Genomic DNA, 15824 nt, shown 5'->3' on the forward strand with positions numbered 1-15824 from the left:
TATTTTTATTAATGTTTCTTATGTATACATTTGTATTAGGCCTATATTCCATTTTGAATGTAATATGGCAATGGAATGTACTAAATTGGTTTAGTTTTCACAGATCCGCAGAACACAAAAGAATCTCAAAAATATCAAATTCAAAATATTAAAAATATCTTTGTTTGTGTTCTGCAGAAGAAAGAAAGTCATACAGGTTTGAAATGACAAGAGTAAATGATGACCGAATTTTCATTTTGAAGGTGAACTACTCCTTTCAGGGTGAATGTTTTTTTTCTACAGTAATTCTTATAGTTGTAATATGGATAATTGCCTTAGCAAACACAAATAGTAGTTCATGGAAAATATATTTCTTAACACCTATTTCTTGAGTCCAAACTAATGGTGTGAATTTTTCATGATCTGTCCCTTTGGTCTTTACTGTACTGTACCTCTGATGAAATATACATGAGATGTGTTTGGATGGATATTTCACCTCTACAGCTCTGTTATTGCCAATATCTTTTAGATGTTATACAAAACAATGTAATGATGAATGTTTATCATAGAATCTAATGTAGTTACTGATGTGATATGATACAACACAACATCACCATCAGTTCAGTCAAGCCAATCACTCAACACATGTAATACAATTCTCTTCTCATTTCTTTTCATCTCTTCTTTTTTCTTCTCTTATTGCTGTTCTCTTCTCCTTGTCTCTGTTTTCTTATCATACTCTCTTTATATTCTCATCTCATTCAGCTACATGCTTTTAGATACCACAAACAAATGATGATGATAAAAGCAAAGTGTGCATGCTTTTTTCTCTTGTTGTCTGAGAAACAATTATATACACAGTACCACAAGCATCACCCTCTCTCTCCCTCTCTCTTTCTCTCTCTCTGTTGTCATGGCTACAGGTGGCATCACTCCAGCTTCCCAGAAGCCCTTGAAAAGACGAGAGATGCCCTTTTGAGATGACTGACACTGGAACAAACTTCATATCTGGTGAGTGTCAATCGTTCACAATAACACCGCTTTCTCTCTCAGGCTTTTGTTTTTCAGTGCACATCTTTGTGAACGTAGCATCTGTTTTCAGTTCCCTTGCCGTTGGAATTCTAGGAAATATGGGTTTGGTACATGCCGAAACACTTTTTGCAGTTAATGTGGCCTTACAGAAAAGTCTAATAGAGCAGAGTCTGATGTTTGGAATGGATTCTGATGTTTTCCTGTAAGTCCTGAGCTGTGGTTTATGTGGTGGAGAACAGAAGACAGTCAGACAGTTGGAGGTTGAAAGCTGTGACATGATATTTGACCTCTTCTTCATCATCATCATCTTTAATGGATTACAACAGAAGGGCTAATCATCTCTGGGACTACAGCAAATATATACAGGGGTAATATGTGGCACAGGTTTCGTGTTGTTGCATTTGTGTCTACAGCATTTTTTGGCACTCATTGTAAATGGAGTCATCATAAACGAGTCATTAAGACTGGCATTCAAGACATTTTGAGGGCCTTCATATAAATCATACATGTTCTTTCACTATTGCTCATGGTTGTCTTCCTCTGGTCCATGTAAAGCTGACTGTAGAACCATAGCTGGTGTGTAGTGTGTTGCTATAAAAGATGTTAGAAGTTAGTTTGGGTTAGCCAGATCCAGTTACATTTAAAAGCATACGTAAAGTTTATCAAGTCTGCACTACGTACCCATGTAGTGATTCTTAGCTTTGGTTGGGATGGGCATTTTTGATCATATTTCATTTTGAGTACTGGACAGGTTTGAAAAACGAGTACTCGATTAATTGGGGGCGGGGCGTGTCCCCAATACAATGGTGACAATGAAAAGATTTTAATTACTTTAATTTAATCTACTTCAGTTACAGTATCATCAAAGGATGCTTGTCTCACCTGTTGTTTTGTCGGAAGATTTGTACTATTGATGCAACTGTTGAACGCGGCAGATTTGGTTGCACCCTTAGACCTCTCTCAAAGAGAGACCATGATTTACTACATGCTCAATAATCTCATCAGAGATTACGGCTCTTGGTCTTGGTCTTCCTCTCCTTTGTCTCTCCCTCTCTGAACCACTCTTCTTTGATCCATATTTCCTAACATCCCCTTTATAAATACAGTAAATCATGGTAATGAGACTAAAGCAGATCACCTGAGTAGGATTTCAGCTAAAATTGTCTATACTTTACGTAAAATAATGACTGCAGAAATGCATAGCATTAGTCATCATTCTGTTTTAAAAGTGTTTTAACCATTTTGAAAGCAGTGTGTTAGCAATTGAAAAATGTGCTGTAAATTGATAGTGTTCTGCAGGTTGTGGACTATGAATGACGAAAGTGTTTGTGAATTTTGAAAAATGTGGTCACTGAATGAATTTTGTCTGAAAGCAATGAAAAATGAGTCACAGTTTGGTCTGCACAGACTTCTGTTTTGCAAACTGTGTGAAGAGTTTTGAAAATGTGGCTTCAGTGTTGAACAATGCTTGTTAGCAGTTGAAAAAAACTGTAATAAAATATCTGCTGTTGCTTTTACTTAGATAGTGTTGCATTAGCCAATTTATAGATCGACAAGGTCTTTATCTTGTGATATCAGCAATCGTGCCTAATACCTTTAAAGTACAAGGCTTATAAAGTGTAACTCCAGGTCTCTCTCATCTGACAGATGATGTTGTTTAGGCGGACAGACGCTTGTCCGCTTCCTACACGAGTCATGAAGTATTCATTACCTGCTACAACACACAACAGCTTATTGTATTATTCATAGCAAAAGCTAACAAGTTTATTCTCTACAATACCGCTGCAAGGTTCTCACCAAGGTGATGGAAACAATCATATATGTGCATTTATAATGAGCTTCATTAATACATGCCCTAAGATGCATGCATCACAAATAAGTGTTGGATTGATAGAGGCTTTCTTTACCACTCGGTGCAATTGTGTGTGCGCACTGAAACCTTTGTTGTGCCATTTTGCCATTAATCTTTAATGTGCAGAGCAGTGGACGTTCTGACATGCAGAGAAATGAAGCACTATTGCAGTGAATGTTCTGATGTGTAGAGAAATGAAGCACTATTGCAGTGAATGTTCTGATGTGTAGAGAAATGCAGCACTATTGCAGTGAATGTTCGGATGTGTAGAGAAATGCAGCACTATTGCAGTAAATGTTCTGATGTGTAGAGAAATGAAGCACTATTGCAGTGAATGTTCTGATGTGTAGAGAAATGAAGCACTATTGCAGTAAATGTTCTGATGTGTAGAGAAATGCAGCACTATTGCAGTGAATGTTCTGACCAGTGGCGGCTGGCCAATAGAGGGTGCTAGGGCGACACCCTCCCTGAGCTACACACACAAAATAATAATTATATAATTTTTTTAAATGTATATTTGCATAATGTAATGTTACAGATAATCATCTGTGGAAAATATGTTTTCATCATCACAATATGGCCTCTCTGCCTGTCTCAATTTCAGCTGAGGGGCGATCGAGAAATCGCCCACAAGAATTTAGTCAAATCCTGATTCAAGATATACATATATTTAAGTTGTGAAATAAAATTTACCCAATCAGCGTCCACAAATCTTATCTGAAATGGGTGATTTTTCTGTCGCCCCAAACTGTTAAAATCAGGGCTGGTCTGTAGTGGCGCAATTTCCAATTGTGTGACAATGGCGGGCTCAGATAATTCCGGACACGAACCTAACTCTGTAAAATCTCTACTCCAATGTACGTTTGAGAAGAGAACTTTGGCAGAAAAACTGAAAGTAAAGGAGCTGGGTCCAGATCAGCCTGACCTTTTAATCAGACAGCAGACAAGCAAAAAAGGGAAGAAGTACACGCGAAGCTTCTCTTCCCGTTGGTACACCAAAAAGGCCTGGCTATGTGGGTGCGTTTCTGCTAATGCCTTATTTTGCTTTCCGTGCCTGTTGTTTAAAGCAACTGGGACAGATCCAGCATGGACAGTTACGGGAGTGAGGGATATGAAGCGCCTGATTAATTTTCTTGTAGATCCTGGTTATCCTCAGATTTGTATCAGTCATGGAAGTGTCCAAAATTTAACTGAGACTGGTAAATTAACTGATCAGAGCTGATTTAATGAATAAACAGGTAACTAGATTTTCTTTAACGTTGTTGCTTGCTGAAATAGTTTTCTGTGCCAGTGTGACACAGCCCCACCTCAAAAAATTTTCACCAGCCGCCACTGGTTCTGACGTGTAGAGAAATGCAGCATTCTTGCAGTGACATTCTGATGTAAAGAGAAGAAATGCAGCACAGTTGCAGTAAATGTTCTGACGTGTAGAGAAATGCAGCACCGTTGAATTGAATGTTCTGACGTGTAGAGAAATACAGCACTATTGCAGTGAATGTTCTGACGTGTAGATAAATGTAGCACTCTTGCAGTGGATGTTTTAAGTATGAGAGGTGATTGATATCATGGCTAAAAGCTTTTTCTTTCTGCAGTGCCAAGACTCTAAATCACACTGTAGAAGCTATTTTCTTTGTGTTGGCTTTCATTGTGTGAGCTCACCAATAGAACCTTAGTTATGATATCAATACAAGATTAAAGCTGCGAGCAGCGATGTTCGGGCACTCGCGGAAAGTGCCACCGCAACCGGTGCAACCACCAGCCGTCGGCCTCAGGAAGAGCGAACGGTGGACAATGCGCATATAGAAGTTACATTATAGAAAGACTTTAATTTATTTACATGTACCAGATTTTCTGCTGCCAGTTTGTGGCGCAATACTGTAGGTTAGTATTGACATATTTAACATTTCTTTCGGGGCATGACTCTTATCAAACATGTTAAGTTTGGAGCAGACTGGACAACGGGTCGATGTTCATCTGATTAAAGCTCTAGGAGGAGTTTGTTAAAGTAGGACACCTGGAAATGGAAAAAACTGCAAAGAACGTGCAGTGGAAAGTGAAAATAAATGACTTCACGGTGGGTTTAGAGCATGGGTCCAAGAGATTTCTTTCTTGGTATTGAGATGATAGACAAGTAAGTGCAATTGCTGCACGATTGTGTAAGGAAAACAGTAAATGGTAGGCAATAAAATTTATGCAGGCGAATTATAGTAGGATTTGTTATTTATTTAAATGTGTCACATTCCCTTTTGCCAGCTGGTGGCGCTATTGCTATGAGTGAACACTGGGTTCTAGGTGGCGCTAGCGAGCCATTTTGCCACGCCTAATTTTAAAACCCATATCAGACGTAAATTTTTGCAAGGTCTGATGCGTGTGCAAATTATTGTGAGTTTTTGAGCATGTTTAGGCCTTCAAATTAGCGATCAAAGAGGTAGAAGAAGAAGAAGAAGAATTAAAGCTGCAAGCAGCGATGATCGGGCCCTCGCGCAAAAGTGCAACCGCAACCCTGTGCCATTACCACCCGTCGGCCTCAGGAACAGTGAACGGTGGGCAACGTGCATATAAGGAGTTACATTATAGATTTTTCCGTGCCATATTCCCTTTTTCCAGCTGGTGGCGCTATGACTATAAGTGAACACTGACATGGATATGTGTTCAGGCCAGGACTCTTATCAAACATGTGAAGTGTGAGGCTGGTCAGACATTGTGTGCCTGAGTTACTATAGCTTCCTGTTTCATGGCGAAACATCAAACTTTGTCAAGCCACCACGGACACGCCCCTCATGAAAAGTCTGGAACTTGCAATGTATCGTCACAAAGGTCTAGGAAGTTATATTATAGAAAGATTTTAATTTATTTACATGTACCAGATTTCCTGTTATTTATTTAAATGTGTCACACTCCCTTTTGCCAGCTGGTGGCGCTATTGCTATGAGTGAACACTGACATGGATATGTGTTCAGTCCAGGACTCTTATCAAACATGTGAACTGTGAGGCAGGTCAGACATTGTGTGTCTGAGTTACTATAGCTTCCTGTTTCATGGCGAAACTTCAAACTGTGTCAGGCCGCCACGGTCACGCCCCTCAACGAAAAGTCAGGAACTTGCAATGTATCTTCACAAAGGTCTGAAGATCATACTGGCTGTACTCTTCAAATATATGCTGACCTGTTCGAACCTCTATGAGGAGTCAATCACAGTTTGAAACATGTCACTTCCGGTTTCCTGCAGGTGGCGCTATAACTGTATCTGAAAATTACCATGTAGATGTCTTCAGGCCAGGTCTCTTATCAAACATGTGAAGTTTGGGGCAGGTCAGACATTGTGTACCTGAGTTACTATAGCTTCCTGTTTCATGGCGAAACATCATACTTTGTCAGGCCGCCACGGACACGCCCCTCAACGAAAAGTTAGGATCTTTCAATGTATCATCACAAATGTCTGAAGATCATACTGGCTGCACTCTACAAATATGATGCTGACCTGTTTGAATCTCTATGAGGAGTTAATCACAGTTTAAAACATGTCACTTCCTGTTTCCTGCAGGTGGCGCTATAACTGTATCTGAAAATTACCATGTAGATGTCTTCAGGCCAGGACTTTTATCAAATGTGTGAAGTCTGGGTGAAGTCTGGTGCCTCTTGGACATTGTATGCCTGAGTTAAAACAACTTCTTGTTCATGGCGAAACGCCAAACTTTGGCAGGCCGCCAGGGTCACGTTCCCCCATGAAAAGTCAAGATCTCCGCAATTTAGCTTCGCAAAGGCCTTAAGATGAGAATGACATGAAGGTGATGTTGATCGGATTAAAACTCTAGGAGGAGTTCGTTAAAGTACAACGACTGGAAATTGAAACAAATTACAAAATTGCACAGGAAATCAAAAATCACGGACTTCCTGTTGGGTTTAGAGATATGCTCCAAGATACTTTTCTTAATGATTTGGGGTGTTCTATGAGCCCACCAAATTTGGTGCATGTACGTTTTGCGTAGCGGCCTGGGCAGTTCTAGGTGGCGCTAGCGAGCCAATTTGCCACGCCTAATTTTGAAACCCCTATCAGACGTAAATTTTCGCCACGTCTGATGCATGTGCAAGTTATTGTGAGTTTTTGAGCATGTTTAGGCCTTCAAATTAGCGATCAAAGAGGGAGAAGAACACAGAAACAATAGGGCTCTGCACTGCGGTGCAAGCCGGTGGCTTGCTCCTCCGTGCTCGGGCCCTAATAAACAACACAGAAACAAAAGGGCTCTGCACTGCGGTGCAAGCCTGCGGCTTGCTCCTCCGTGCTCGGGCCCTAATAATAATAATAATAAACAACACAGAAACAAAAGGGCTCTGCACTGCGGTGCAAGCCTGCGGCTTGCTCCTTCGTGCTCGGGCCCTAATAAACAACACAGAAACAAAAGGGCTCTGCACTGCGGTGCAAGCCTGCGGCTTGCTCCTTCGTGCTCGGGCCCTAATAAACAAAGAAAATGTGAATGAAGCATATCAGTACAAAAGTCACTATAATGAAGCTGGTGTGTTGCTGGGTATTCTGGATGGATGGTCACTAATGTGTTTACAGTGTTTTTGGAGATGTGACGTGGTCCGTATGGCCTGTAGACTGTTGCTTCATGTCTCAAAGTACGTGTGACGTCACGTCTTTGTTACTCTTTAAGATTAACCACAAATGACTGTGTGCTCCAGTGCTGCCAGTTGCCACACAATTCAATTCATTATATTAATCAAATCACATCAAATGCCAAAAGTGCTGTCGTTGTTTTTTTCTGACAATTAAAGGCAGAAATCATCAGTGTGTGATGAATTCCATTTAACCTGTCAGTGTGATTTCTAGTGTTTGTGATGAGCTGTACAGCAGAGCTCTTCTCTGTGTCGGCCCGGCAGGGGTCACGCTGTCAAACCCTTCATCTTCATTACAAAACAATCACAATTAACTGTGCATGCAGAAATGACAAATTAATTCCTTCTGATTCACTGCATGTGAAAAATCTCTCCGAGCTGACATACCCAGTGTTTTTCTGGGTCAAGATCAAGAAAGTTTTTAAACGTGCAGTTAAAACACTACCTTTCAAAATTGTGATGGTGTTTTTCTTTGTTGTGTTTTTTTGTGATGGTAAGGTAATTAGTTATCTCAGACTTATGTCCCATGGCGTGTGAAAAGCTTTTCGAATCAGTCACCATTTCTAAAAGCTACGCTAGCTGTCTACGATAGTCAGAAGAAAAATTTGAAGCGGATCTATTGTGTCCCATGAGGAGCCTTCTTAATGCGATAGTAGTGGCCTTGAACAACCTCTGCTAACTTTTATTTAATTATTCATCCCGATGGTAATCAATATTTTACAAAGTCCTTCTGATGGGCCACTTACGATACAATTTACATCATGTCCCTACCAAATAAAACATTTCTTGCCTTTGGCTTTATTAGAGATGTTGTCCTTGCTCATCTCTCTATCATGGGGAACACATAAAACAGCTCATGAAACTTGAGGCCGGCTGGCGGATTGAAGCGTGAAGGTGCCGTGTTTCCTGTCCAGCACACATAGTGCTGCAGATGTGCGATTATTGGAACAGAAATGCATGTCAGCCCTGTCACGTGGGTCCAATTGATTTTTTTTAATATAGTATAGTAAAAGTGCAGTTATCATATCTTTTGGCATGTAAATTATGGGAATAACCACAGTTTTGCTAAAATGACCTTGATTACACTGTGGTTATTATAGACATTCATAACATATTATAGTACGTTTCATAACAATATAAACAAACGTCACTGCGCATGTGATTACGATGTTGGCTACCAACCTGCAGGTGACCCTCCTCCAAAAGCTTCCCCTCACTGTCCTAGTAAAGGTCAGTTTATGGTTCTGCGTAGGACCTACGCCGTAACCTACGGCGTAGCCTACGCAGAGCCGCGTACCCTGTGCGTACCCTACGCCGTAGCCTGACGCGCACCTCTCCAAAAATGTAACAACGCGTCAACTCAACGCGGACCCTACGCGGACCGCAAGCGCTGTGATTGGTCGGTTTGGCAGCATCGTACTTCCTTCTACGCATTTCCTGCATCTTCTTCTCTGGTGTCTTCTTCCGGCAAGTTCAGAGTCCACAAAAGAACAACATGGTGAGCATCGACATCGACCAAGTTACTGAGCGTCTGATTGAAGAGGTTCGGAAATACACGCATCTGTATGACTCCTCTTCGGCGAACTATAAAGACTGTCAGATGGCGGCGAATTCTTGGAGAGAGATTTCCTCTAACGTCGGTTTGGCTTCCATTGTTGTTTGCAAACACTAGCATACACACACACAAAACATCGGCGAAGAAGAGCAAACCCATGAAAACACAAAGAGCCAACTAGCGTTTCGGCGGTGTAATTGCAGTATGACACATACTCTCAACGCAGAACCATAAATGTTCACGACGGCGTCGTCTACGTACGTAGGCTACGCCGTATGTTACGGCGTAGGTCCTACGCAGAACCATAAACTGACCTTAAGTCCCGAAGCAGCTCGAGTAAAACATCTCGCAGCGGTGTCAGCTCTCACTCCAGAGTGAGTAGGCGTTCTATTACATCTGCTGGCGTCTACGTCCCACCAGAGCTCTCTAGCGTCCAGACAGCTATGTTGGAGGAGAAGATTAAACAGAGACAGTATGACAGTCTACGGCAGCAAGTAGAAGAGGACTCCATGATTGATCTGGAACACCAAAGACTGCAGACACAAGCTACAGAGGCTCAGCGCATGCAAGAGGAAGCTCTTTCCGCAAAGTTGGTCCTGTCCAAACACTCAGAACGACAGCGTAAACTTCAACAAGCAGAGACCGAGCTTGAAGTGGCTAAGCTTGTATCTTCCATGCTCTCAATAGATTCTAGTGCTACCACTCCAGTCCCTATGGACTCTGGTTCTCCAAACACGCACCAGCTTGCAGCACAGCGCAGCCAGACCAGTTCACCTCAGCTTATGTCTTCGAAGTCTCAGCAGCCCCCTTTCCAGTCACCAGCTGTGACATCATCGCTGCTGCCCTGTCCTACAGAACAGCATGATCCTGATGACTCTGCGGTGTTCCAGCCGGCACCTAGACAGCCACAGTGGGCCTTACCTGCTACTCACTCTGTGGGTGCGCCCTTGACAGATGCACTACGTCCGGGACCACAATCATCTTCATCGCCAGTCCCTGACATGGCCCCTTCTGTTCATACTGCCATCCCAATGCCCTCTGTGTCATCAACGTCAAATGTGGCACCTCAGCCTTCAGCCACGCCCACCAACCCGACCTCTGCTGCTTACCCCATAAGCATCAACATGCAGCATGTGACACAGCAGCCTATAACAGCCACACTACCTACCCGTCGTTACGGGCAACACCAGATGGCAACAGCGCCAGTGACAACGTTTCCAGGGCCATTGCAGCTCCCTGTCTCCAGCCACCAAGCTTCGGCAGGGACATCTCATGCTCCAGGTTACGTTCAAGCAGCTTCATCTGTGCCTTTCTCCCCAGCTGTCTGCTCACCTTATCTGAGTCCAGAGCTCCTGTTTGCCTCAGCCAATGGCATTCCACGACCTACATTGCCAGTTTTCGAGAGTGGAACTGAGAGTGACTTTGCTTTGTTTAAGTTAGCTTTGGACAATTTGTTGAGCAATCACAATCATATCAACGAACAGTATAAATATCATGTTCTCTTAAGCCACTTGAAACCAGCCTATCGTGACAGTTTTGTGGAATACTGTTTGAATCGGGGTATCCTCCAGACGGGCACACACAAGACTTACACACTTCCTGATTTCGCAGGGTGGCTCCAGATCAAGTCCCAAGCGAAACGTATCTCCAGCCGAGCCGCAGCTATGTTCCAGAACGAAACCCCAAAGGCCCCTAGTAGAGCTAGAGGAGCGCCTCATCCTAGAGAGCAGCCTAGGCCGGTTCTCCTGACACGTGAGAGCGTAGCTAAGGCTCCTGAGCCTACACCCCCTAAATCCAGCTCTAAGCCCAAGCCTTACTGTCCCTATTGTGACAACAGGGATCACTACCTTAACTCTTGTGAGACTTTCAAGAAGTTGACTATCGCTCAGATCGTAGCTTGGATTGAAGATGATAAACGCTGCTGGAGATGTGGACGGTTTCATGCTGTAGAGTCTTGTAACCTTAAACGTCCATGTAAAATCTGTAAAGAGCTACATCTTACAGTTCTTCATGATTACATTAATCACACCACCAGAGCTGTTCTCACTGTCAGCCTCCCAACTACCCGGGTGTACTTGGACAGACCGAACCGTACACCTAGAGTTATGTTGAAGGTCGTCAAGGTCCTCCTCCATAATGGACCCCGCACAATGTAGGCACATGCCGTTCTCGATGACGGGTCAGAGAGAACAATTGTGCTTTCACCAGTTGTTCAGCAGCTCAAGCTTACCTGTACCCCAGAGTTACTTCATTTACAGACCGTCCGACAGTGTCACACAGAACTTGAAGGGTCGGCTGTTTCATTCGAGGTCTCATCAGTCACCAAACCTACACAGAGATTCACCATCCCTAATGCCTTTACAGCGACCGGTCTGAGCCTGGCAGAACATAACTATCCAGTGGTTGCACTTCAACGAGCTTATCGTCATCTGAGAGATCTTCCTCTACCCCCTGTTGACAGAGTCAAGCCACTACTTCTCATTGGTTCCGATATGCCACACCTTCTAATGCCGATACAGCCCGTATGCCAAGGCCCAGACGGAGGTCCAATAGCTATCAGGACACAGCTGGGATGGTCTCTTCAAGGTCCCATGAGCCCCAAGCAGCCCTCACGGCGTCATCAGCAGTGCCTTCATATCACCACCGCTCAGCCTCATGATGATCTGATTCGGCACGTTGAACGACTCTGGCAAGTCGACACCCTCCCATACAATGAGAGAATGGTCACCAGGTCCAAGCAAGACAAAGATGCTCTCGCCATGCTCCAGAATGCCACCACCAGAGTGAATATAGATGGCGTTCAGCGTTATGCCACACCTTTGCTCCGACGTATGCCTATGACCATTCTCCAGGCCGAAAAGGATGCTGTTCTTCCCAGTCTTCGAAATACTGAGCGCAGACTGGCACAAGATCCTGAACGAGCCAAAGCCTACTGCACTGAAATCCATAAGCTGGAATCCGCTGGATATGTAGCCAAGATAACGACAGAAGAAGCACACAATACTTCAGAGTCCTGGTTCATTCCGCACCATATGGTACATCACAACGGAAAGACTAGGATCGTCTTTAACTGTTCCTTTCACAATCAGGGACAATCCTTGAACAGTCAGCTGCTTCCTGGTCCAATTCTGGGACCATCATTGTTAGGTGTGCTTCTGAGGTTTCGACAACACACCTTTGCTGTGAGCGGGGACATAAAGGGTATGTTCCACCAGGTACGCTTGCTACCCAAGGACAAGCCAGTGCTGCGGTTCCTGTGGAGGGACATGTGCCGTGACAAGGAACCTGAGATTTACGAATGGCAGGTGCTTCCGTTCGGTACTACATGCAGTCCGTGTTGTGCCATCTATGCCCTCCAGCGCCATGCCCAAGAACAAAGGGATGACCAAGTCAACCTGGCTAACTTAGTTGAGAATTCTTTCTATGTTGATAACTGCCTGCACAGCACTTCAAACTCTGATGAAGCTAAGGAGGTGGTTGACGGACTTCGTCAGCTGTTGTCGAATGGAGGCTTTGACGTAAGACAGTGGGCCTGCAACATACCCTCCGTCATTGAACATCTTCCTGCAGAAGCCCGTTCCTCTAACAGTGAACTGTGGTTGACCAAAGCCAGCACAGACCTACAAGAACCCACTCTGGGCCTGCGGTGGGATTGTATCAGTGACACCCTTGGCTATAATTTGCGCACGACCGAGCCTTTAGAGCCTACCATGAGAACCATGTATAAAACCTTGGCCAGCCAGTATGACCCGCTGGGGTATATCATCCCCTTTACCACCCGGGCTAAGATTCTCATCCAAGACCTCTGGAAGCAGAATTTGGGTTGGGACGATCCGATAACACCTTTACCGCTAAGAGAGAAGTGGTTAAATTGGATCAGCGAGATTCCTAATCTCATTCACCTTCAATTTCCTCGACCCTACGCACCAGCCTGTACCGATCCCCTTAGAGCTATGCGAGAACTCCACATATTTTGCGACGCGTCAGAAAGAGCATATGGCTCTGTGGCCTATCTGCGCACTACTGATAATCAAGGTCGCATCTATGTCTCCTTCGTTTTGGCCAGATCCAGAGTGGCTCTCAAAAAATTCCTCTCCATGCCCCGTTTGGAGCTGAGTGCAGCCCTGACCGGCGCTCAGTTAGCCAAAGTGATTCAGAATGAGTTGTCTCTTAACGTCGAAACGGTTACCCTCTGGTCCGACTCAACCACCGTGCTGAACTGGCTGACATCTGAGTCCTGTCGCTTCTATGTATTTGTAGGGACACGTGTAGCAGAAATCCAGACCCTCACAGACACGGCTGAATGGCGATACATTGATTCAGCTCACAACCCTGCTGACCATCTCACGAGAGGTCTGACACTGACACAGCTAGTAAGTCACCACCAGTGGAGTTCAGGACCAGACTTCCTCCTTAAAGCTTCTAACCAGTGGCCATCTACACCCGTCATTGAGGTAGAAACAGACATCAGTGAGTTAAGGAAAACATTTATCGGCACGGTCACAGATTCCAGACATTTATTTCCAGATCCCAAATAATTCCACACATGGATGGAGCTTGTTCAAGCCACTGCCATCTCCCTACACGGGGCGGCTACAGCTGACAGTGACTTTTTGCTGCAAGCGGAGGATTATGTTGAGGCGGAGAGACTTATCCTGGCCCAAGCTCAACAGGACGCATTCCCCCTAGAAGTTCAAGCTTTAAAGACTGGACAGTTAATTCTAGCTAACAGTCGCCTGGCATCCCTTGCTCCCGAATTAGATAAGGACACTGGCCTCCTCAGAGTAGGAGGACGATTACGTCGAGCCAGTGACCTCGACCTGGATGCCATTCACCCCATTGTGTTGTATCCTGGTCATACTACTACTAAGTTGTTGATCAAAGAGACAGACGGTCGACTTCTACATCCTGGTTCTGAATGGGTGCTAGCAGAATTGCGTCGTCAATACTGGATACTTCGAGGCAGAGAGGCCGTCCGTAAACACCAGCGCAAATGTCAAGATTGTCAGTTCTGGTGTGCCAAACCAGAAGTTCCTCAAATGGCCGATCTTCCATCCTGCAGGCTGCAACTTCACCAACCACCGTTTTACTCCACTGGGGTAGACTGTTTCGGCCCCTTTTCAATCAAAGTTGGTCGTCGCCACGAAAAAAGATGGGGCATCCTCTATAAATGCATGACGACCCGATGTGTGCACCTTAATCTGTTGGAGCACCTTGACTCTGATGCATTCTTGCTCTCTCTGCGTCGCTTTATAGCACGATGAGGCAAGCCCATGGAATTGCTTTGTGACAACGGTACCAACTTTGTAGGAGGAGATCGGGAACTATGTGACACTTTCAATGCCATGGCACCAAGCTGCAAGAGCTGTTAGCACCACAGAAGATCAGATTCCGCCATATCCCTCCTAATGCTCCTCATTTCGGAGGAACCTGGGAGCGTGAAGTTAAATCTGTAAAAACAGCACTACGTGTCATTCTGCGAGAGCAATCGGTGCCAGAGCCAGTGCTGCAGACCTTGTTAGTGGAGGTTGAGGGCATTCTAAATGCTAAGTCCCTCGGTTACGTGTCTTCCGATGTCGCAGACTTAGACCCAGTGACTCCCAACTTACTCCTTATGGGCCGCCGTGATGCCTCCCTACCTCAAGTCTTCTTTGGCTCTACCAACTTGCTCGAAAGACGCAGATGGAGACACAGCCAGGTGCTAGCCGATCGCTTTTGGACTGCCTTCATCCGAGATTACCTCCCAAGTTTACAGAATCGGCATAAATGGAAAAGGGATGGGAAAGAGCTGATTGTGGGTCAAGTAGTTCTAATTGTTGATCCACAACTTCCTCGTGCCCTCTGGCCTGTAGGCACAGTGACTGAGACGCTGGCCGGACCTGACCGAAAAATCCGCACTGCACGTGTCAGAGTTAATCAGAAATTCTATACTCGCCCAGTTTTACGGCTGATTCCACTTCCTCAACTTGAGGGAGAGTCTTAGACACCATAGACAGGCTTTGGTGTTTACAATTATCCTGCCAGACAATAGGGAGCGGCTGTACAAAAGCCTGTCCTAGGAACCGAAGTTACTGTCAAGGACGGACGGATTTAAGTGTTGCACGCAGAAAGACAGTAAGCTGAATGCTCATCTGTGCACCTTTGTTCATGCTCTGGATAATGCGTTTTATGCCTTAATGTAAGTAATCTGTACAGGTGTATGTTCATATAGTACATGTTATAGATGGTCCCGCGATTGTTGGCGGCTATCATCGCCGAGTTCTGAGCGCCGTAGCGGCTGTGGTTTGCAGCTCGAGAGATACGCTAATTAGCGTTAGCACCTGGTGTTTTATAATGCTGCGTCACCCACATGTTTACATTAATAACGTGCTATAGCCCAACTATATCATGCTTATTTGCACTGGTTGGTCTTCTAGTAATGTTAAGGGTGCATACTTGATTGTCTACTCTGTGTTTATTTGCATATATTTGTATATGTCAGTGTCAATGGTTCTCAGGATGTGGTTGTAATTATATATATTTTTTTTGTTTTTCCTTTAGAACATTAATGCAGAGCATTGCCAAGGAATGCTTAGTGCAGATGACACCCTAAGACTGTTCAATAAACATCTTTGTGAAGAATCTCTTCTCCAATTTCTGATTCTCTGACCGGAATCCTGTCCATATTTGGCCGCCTCAACCGGTGTAAAATTAGTGGTGGAGTGGCTCCGCTACAGTGTTTTCGAACAATCCAACACCCCTTTGTTTCTGGAGGCGGGGTTTACATGACGTATGCAAATAAAATGACGCG

At 44.4% G+C, this 15824-nt stretch overlaps 1 protein-coding gene across 3 annotated transcripts in view; it reads left to right on the forward strand.

Annotated features, from left to right (window-relative positions):
* Positions 1-15824, forward strand: part of lrfn1 (leucine rich repeat and fibronectin type III domain containing 1) — a 309368-nt gene that overhangs the window by 203641 nt on the left and 89903 nt on the right. For 2 of the 3 annotated variants that reach the window (XM_057350501.1, XM_057350502.1), the window contains exon 2: positions 903-990. The gene's annotated coding sequence lies outside the window, so the exon portion shown is untranslated. Of the gene's footprint in view, positions 1-196; positions 243-902; positions 991-15824 lie in introns of those variants that run through there. The other variant, XM_057350503.1, reaches the window with a different exon arrangement.

Source organism: Triplophysa rosa, linkage group LG14, assembly GCF_024868665.1.
Source record: "Triplophysa rosa linkage group LG14, Trosa_1v2, whole genome shotgun sequence".
In the NCBI taxonomy this organism is placed as follows: domain Eukaryota; kingdom Metazoa; phylum Chordata; class Actinopteri; order Cypriniformes; family Nemacheilidae; genus Triplophysa; species Triplophysa rosa.